This window comes from Triticum urartu, chromosome 2A (assembly GCF_056163025.1).
Source record: "Triticum urartu cultivar PI428250 chromosome 2A, HENAU_Tu73, whole genome shotgun sequence".
NCBI lineage: Eukaryota > Viridiplantae > Streptophyta > Magnoliopsida > Poales > Poaceae > Triticum > Triticum urartu.
Window position 1 is genome coordinate 61,382,374 of NC_141874.1, and position 7,768 is coordinate 61,390,141.

General features: G+C 48.8%; 1 pseudogene; it reads right to left on the reverse strand.

The window, feature by feature from the left end:
- Positions 1–1,865: 1,865 nt before the first annotated feature.
- Positions 1,866–7,503, reverse strand: LOC125534941 (subtilisin-like protease 1 pseudogene; annotated as a pseudogene).
- Positions 7,504–7,768: the final 265 nt, after the last annotated feature.

Consider the following 7,768-nt stretch of genomic DNA (forward strand, 5'->3'; position numbering starts at 1 on the left):
CGATAATTTTAACCTGTTAATCGGGAAAAGATATGCCCATCACCATTCCATCTTTGTTCAGTTTGAGGAGAACTGAGTAGTCAAATATTAGATTATTTGTTTTCTGTTCTATGTATAGATGCAGTTGCAACATTTCGCTGCAGCAACTATTTTTTTATTCGGCAGATGGAGCATGCATCCAATTGTGTTACAAAATTAAGCTAACAATAATAGTATCCAACTAAAAGAGGATCTACTTTTGCTAATAGTGGTAAAATAAAAGAGTATCTGGATTCACGAGTATATATTTGTCCACTTTGGTATGTATTCTTCATGTGTTGTTTCATTGTCCACTTTTTTCTTTTCATGTCAAATGTGCTTATGATTTTTAATGGGGTTCTAAACTTTGTGCATGTGTTGTTTCATTGTCAATCACCTTGACGGATTAAAATGTGAGTGAACAAGGAGTATAGTAGCAAACATCAGCTTGTAACAGCCAAAATAATTGGCTCTTCCCAGTTCCCTCTGCTGCACAAACATAATCTTCTTGTCATGTGCTGTTAACATAGGTTGAATATATTTTTCCTGCAGGTACTGCCTTTCTCTCTGCACGTTTCTTCAGAAAGTGCAGCACAACTCTCCTCAGTTGAAGCGATTGTTAGCTCTCACATTTAGAACTCTGGTGCATGCAAAGGACCGTTCAAGGGCTCTTATGTTGATAGTCAAGGACAAGAGAACAAAGCTGTACTAGAGGCTAAAACTCTTAAGAATGATAAGCAACTACAAGTCTGTGGAGTGGCTAGCAAGGACATCTCCTCAGTCCATGGTCAAGCACAAGAGATCAAGGCTGTGCAAGAGGCTAAAGGCCTTAAGGATGATACTCAACTAGGAGTCCATAGAGTGTGTGTGGCAAGGATTTCACTGAACCACTTGGGGCAAGAAAACATCAACCATCTAGGGGGAAAATTGATGTTCAAAAGCTCCCTAGGGCAGATGCTAATGATGCGGTTGAGCTATCTATTGCTGCCTCTGAGGCTATGGTTATTGCAGAAATGATGCTTAATGATTGCCAGTCCGATAAGTTGACTGCAGCTACACTCTAAAATATGTCTATATACATCCATATGTGGTAGTCCATTTGAAATCTCTAAAAAGACAAATATTTAGGAACGGAGGGAGTATGATGAATAAGAAAAGTTTGGACTAAGGTTACAAGCTTACTAGTATCTGCAAACAAGGGAATATACCCTCTACTTCAGCATCCATTTGGGCTACTTGGTGCAGAGGTCTGAAGCAATGGAACCTATGAGAAACACATCGACTTGGCTTCTACAGTTAACCAGGTTTAATTCTTATTATGTTCTGCCAAACATCTCCGGCGGATAAATAGATGATCATGGACATGAGACTGGAGGGGCAACACTCAGTTGCCAGCAACACGTACGGAGTGCTACGATGATCACATGCCATTGCCTGAAGAGCAATGCCCGAGGAGAGCTTTTGCAGTTTATGAAGATGAACTTCATATTACTGTCGGTTACATCGGAACACCAAGTCAACAGCCTTGTCCACAATAAAATCAACAATTCAGTGGTACTTGTTGCCAAGTAATACTGGGTTTGCCTCGACTACTACTACTACTACTGAAAGTTGCAGGCAACTTATGAAGAGAGAACCCGATATCAAATCCAGCAATCAAGTACTCATAAAATCCAACCAAGTTCTGTAAACATTTCTTGTTACTGATATTAGTACAGTCAAGCATAATGAGACGTTTATTTATTTATATAGTGTTTATGTTGACGCAACAGTAATAATACTGGAAAACATGGGAAGTGAACATGGACAAAGAAAAACATCCACCCATGTCACGACACGGACATCGTTCATGATGATGATGATGGCACTGGAGCTGGAGCAGTACCACCGCCTGTGACGACGAAGACGATGGGGCTCCGCACCACATCACTACCGGAATCAGCAGCTATGCCTACGGCCCAAGGCCGTCGGCATAGGCCACAATGCCGTCGGCATATCCCCGTCGGCATAGAATGCGTCAGCGTACTCTTGTCAGACCGTCAGCATACTAAAGCCGTCGGCATAGGCAGCTATGCCGACGGCTTTCGTACAGCCGTCGGCATAGTTTCACCGTCGGCAAAAAAGGACGAGACGGCAGCTGACGGTGCCGTCGCTAAGTCCAACCAACCAGGAGCTGCCATGTGGCGAAACTATGCCTACGGCTTTGCCGTCGGCATAGTCCTGTCACGTGGCAGCTCAAGGTTGCTCCTGGCAGCTCAAGGTTGCTCAAGGTTGCTCCACCAATGAGATTTAAGCTATTGCAATTGTATTTTCTCCTCTTATTCCGAGTAAACACTTAACTATTTTGGAGAAGGGAATCGGTATAAACGGCTCGCTCCTTCCATGCTTCCCGACCGGGCCGAGCCCGCCACGGTAGGGTGTGGTGAAGTTTCAGCGCGTTTCGGAGAAGCCTGACCGGAGACCGCTGGTAAACTGCGAGCACCTGAAATGATGTCCAAGAGTGGTTTGTAAAACCATATATGATGTATTCACGGTACGTGTAGGCCTAGTGCAACCAAAGGACGGGCAGGACCCACCACCCGGGCGCGAATGTACCTTGGCGGCATGCTGGATCTGGCCGTTAAAATCCACGGGAAATCATATGATGCCGGAAATCCTCGGGACCTGGCACGGTGTCATCATATGGCCCTTGTAGGGTGTGGTAAAAGTTTGAGCGCGTTTCGCAGAAGCCTGGTCGTAGGCCGCTTGTAAACTACAAGATCTCCGAGGTAGTATATGGCTATCGAGAGAGAACTTGTCCGATTTGTGAAGGAAGTGTGTTGCCCGTTTCTCCGTTGACCTCGAAACTTCTCGTGATCTCAAATGGGGCCATCACATGACACATGGCAGGACATGGCATTTTTCGGGGCCGCCTGCAATATTTGAGACATTTATTGCATCCGTAGGGTTTCAATGCAGGAAGTTACAGATCTGCATGGCGACCACCTGAAATGATGTTCAGAAGTGGTTTGTCAAATCATATATGATGTCTTTGCGGTATGTGTAGGCCTAGTGCAACCAAAGGAGGGGCAGGCCCCACCACCGAAGGGTGAATGTGCCTCAGCGACATGCTGGATCTAGTCGTTAAAATCCACGGGAAATCATACGATGCCGGAAATTCTCGAGACCTAGCACGGTGGCGTCATGTGGCCCTTGTAGGTTGTGGTAAAAGTTTGAGCGCATTTCGCATAAGCCTAACCGAAGGCCTCTTGTAAACTGCACCATTTCCGAGGTAGTATCTAACTATCGAGAGAGAGTGTGCCCAGTTTTGTGAAGGAAGTGCGCCGCCCATTGCTCCGTTGGCTATTTCAACCCTCCATCGCACTTGTATACATATATTAAGACACAATGCGATTTTGGTACCATTGCTACCCCCAAGGCCCCCGACCGGCTAATCCTAGCCCGATTGACCCGAAGATCTAGGCCTTTGACTTTTACCGGACGACCTTTGACCAACGTACTTTTCCACCTGGTTGTGACAGGTCAGCCCATAGGAACATTTCAGAACAAGGTTTGGGCCCAACCGACTAGCGGACCCCCCCTCGTGTCGACCCGATGCGGCCATTTCCCCCCTTCAAGTGCCGGCGGCAGCGCCTTCCGTGAAGGGGGGTCACACTCCAGGAGCCGAATGTCGTTTGTTTGCACCTGACAACACATTTCCAGACATGTAAGAGGACCTGGTGCAAGATTTGGTGGCATAGCTAGCCCCCAAAGGCCCCCGACCACACTTGTAGACACGTGGAAAACAATCAGTGGTGGGGGATTTTTTTTCACATACTCCTGCATCTTACAAAAATATAAGAAATTGCCATGCATATTATATCATATGTGTCTGCACTGTGTAAAAATCTGATGAATTGATTACGCTCCAAGTGTTCAGGAATATTCATGCAACGCCGAAACCGCAGAAGGATTACTTCGATTTCATCGTCGTTCATGAGGTCGAACCTCACACCGGAGCCACGTATTGCCTCTTTAGACATGGCACCATACCTTTCGACATGTATGAGGACTTGGCGCGATGCTCTGGTGGCATTGCTACCCCTTCCCCGAAGGCCCCCGGTCGGCCTAACCCTGGACAAGTTGACCCGGAAATCTATGCCTTTGACTTTCACCGGACGAGCTTTGACCAATGGACGTTTTCACCTGGTTGTGATAGGTCGGCCTATAGGAACACTTGAGAACAAGGTTTGGGCCAAACCCACCATAAGATTCCTTTCGTGTCAACCCGACATGGCCGTTTCCTCATGAACAACAATCCTTGAAACAATCTGATGGATGTAGATATAAAATTTGTCTCGTTTGGGCAAGAAATGACAAATATACAAAAAAGTCAAAACAAAAGGGTGTTTTCTATAAATCTGAAGCAAACACGATTTAAGTTTGTTCAAATTTGAAACATAGTATAGCACAGAATCCTTTCAAGATTCTGATAAAACCCCTATACAATTTGTCAAAATCGATCCAAGTATCAATTACTTATGATTTTAACAAATCATAAGGACATATATGCAAAAGTACAGGAGGCCACATTTCTAACATACTCAAAAACAAAAACAAACTGAATATTCATAATCTATGGAAAATTCTACCCTAAATCGATGTATAATTTGTGTATGTTTAAGTTTAGATAAGTTAGATTTAAATTAAACAAATTTTAACTTAAAAATAAAATAATTTAAAATAAAAACAAATAATATCTATGCCTGGCCGTAGGCATAGTTCTCGACCAGGGGCTGCCAGGAGGCGCCACATGGCGGGGCTATGCCTACGGCAAGGCCGTAGGCATAGGTGGAAAACTATGCCTACGGCTTTGCCGTCGGCATAGCTCTGCCACGTGGCAGCTCCTAATAAAAAATACAGATAATATCTATGCCGACGGCCGCTGTCAGGGCCGTCAGCATAGATTTGACGGCGTCAGCCCGCCGTTTGTCCCTGAGCCACCCGGGCCACATCTATGCCGACGGCCTAACTATGCCTACGGCTACCGTAGGCATAGATCGATATATGCCGACGGCCTAACTATGCCTACGGCTGCCGTAGGCATAGATGGAGGTATGCCGACAGCTTTTCCTAGGCTGTCAGCGTAGCTTGAGGTATGCCGACGGCCCCGACAAAAAGCTGTCGGCATAGATAAGGCCGTAGGCATATAGGGTTATTCCGGTAGTGCATGCTTCTCCGATACCCAGCTCAAGCTTCCCTCCACGTGCACTCCTTCTTTGTCCAAGCCATGGCCGCTCACAGACACGCCCAAGGCCTTCTTCTCTTTGCCCATGCCGTGGCCGCTCACCGACACACTGAAGGTCTTCTTCTCTCCGGTTTTGGAGAACGACAACGTCTCCGGGACGACATGCACTGTCAGAGACCTCGGCACGTCCACTTTGGCCTTGAACTTCGAATCCGCTGGCCCGACGTTCGTCACAGTCCGGTTCACAGTGAACTGCATCGATGTCAACGACACGGTTATCGTCGGGTAGTTAAGCTGCACCTCCTGGACCTTGGCCAGCTTCGCGCAGGTCAAGCTCGAGTTGCGCACAATGGTTACTAGGCCACTGTCACCAAGGAGCTAGCAGATGTAGCCAGAGTAGTCAACAGAGTTGAGGTCATACACCAAGCCAGGGTCGGCGGCTCTCGCCGGGTTCACATGGCCGGCGCCTTTGTCGTACACGTCGGCCTTTCTATATTGCTCGTCCAAGATTGAGCCACCGGTACTGTTGACAATGTCCGACGTCGTTAGGATGGCAGACTTGATGGCGGCCGGCGACCAGTCGGGATGGATGGCTTTGATGAGCGCCGCGACACCACTTACGTGTGGCGTCGCCATGGATGTGCCTGATATGACGTTGAAAGGGCCCTGTCCAGAGCTCGTGCTTGGCGGCCAAGCAGCGAGGATGTTGAGGCCCGGTGCCAGTATGTCCGGTTTTAGGATGCCCGGCGCATGTTTGCTTGGACCCCGGGAAGAGAACCAGGCCACGACGGGGGCTGGGCGGACGCCATACTGTGTGCCGTTGTATGCGAGAGACGCCGCGGAGCTGCTCTCCGTCGACGCGGCGTAAGCTATGAGGGCGTTGCCGTCGGCCGTGTTCACCTGTACAATACTGGAGTTGGAAGCCTGAAGAAAGGTGGAGTAGCCGCAGATTCGGTTGTTGAACAACACACCACGCTTACCACGCCAGAGCTCATTATGTTGCGGATTTTGGACTGTTGAACCTTCGAGAAATTGTCCTCGCAAAGCAGGATCTTACCAGCGATGCTACTATCACCATCGTAATTGCAGTACCGCCGTTCCTCGGAGTAGAGGAGAGGGTGCAACTTTGAGCTTGTACTCGCTTTCTGGGTAAGTGCTTCTCCGTGGATGCTCTTGCCGTTGGCGAGATGGATGCTGACGCCGAAGCTTCGGCCCATGGAGCCGGCGGCGACCGTGAGCAACCACTGCGCATCGTTGCCGATGAAGCCCCGATAGCGATGTGGACCGCTGTTGCCGGCGGCGCACACCACGAGGATGCCCTTGGAAATGGCACTAAACGTGCCGATAGCGATGGGGTCGTGATCGAAGCTGGCGATGGTTTCCCTGCCAAGAGAGAGCGAAAGCACGTCCACCCCATCCTTGATGGCCTCTTCTAGGCCGGCCAGTACGGCAGATTGCTTGCAGCGACGAGCAACACATACCTTGTACATGGCGATGTGAGCACCCGGAGCAATTCCGGCCGCGGTGCCCGTGCCCACGCCATGGTATGACGCACCGGCTACGAAATTCCCAGCAGCTATGGATGAGGTGTGCGTACCATGCCCATCTCCATCACCAGAGTCATCACCCGCAATGAGTGACTTGGCACCGATGATCTTGTTGTTGCACCGAGCCGCCTCGCACGAGCCCTTCCACCTTGCTGGGGGTGGCGGAACTCCATGGTCATTGAAGGAAGGGTGTGCCGCATAGATGCCGCTGTCGAGCAGTCCAATGATGACTCCCTTACCATAGCCAGCCTGGTTCCAGAACCCGGTGCCATTCCTTAGCCCAAGAAACTCCGGCGTGTGGGTGATCATTAGCTGCAGCGTCCGATCGGGGAATGCACGCACGAACCCTGGCTTCTTGGCCATAGCGTCGAGCTCGGCGTTGGTGAGCCTCGCGGCGAAGCCACTGAACACCTCGGTGTAGGAATGGAGAAGGCGCGACTCGTTGGACTCACCGGTCAACGAACTTGGCAAGAAAGACTTGTGCCACTGGCGATGGGCGTCTTCGTCGGCATTCGAGTGCGGTGGCTCGACGAGCACGATGTAAGCACGATAAGCAGTTGGTTTTGTGGTATTTTGGTGTACGCTTGTGGCAACTGGATTGATATAGCATAGTTTTTTTTTCCCAAAAGGATTGATATAGCATAGTGCGAGCGTAGGAAAGAGGATCGCGAGCAAGAGAAGTGGTACTGAGAGATTTGTGAACGACACCATTCCTCGAAGCTCAAGCCACACAGCTACCGGCGATGAAGATGATGGCAATGCCGGAATAGGATCAATCACCGGGCAATCTTTATATAGCACGAACAATTAATGGGTCTTGTCTTATTTTTGGCATATACTTCCTCCGTTCCTAAATATTTGTCTTTCTAGAGATTTTAAATGGTCACCACATACGGATGTATATAGACATATTCTAGAGTGTAGATTCACTCATTTTGCTCCGTATGTAGTCACCATTTGAAATCTCTAGAAAGAC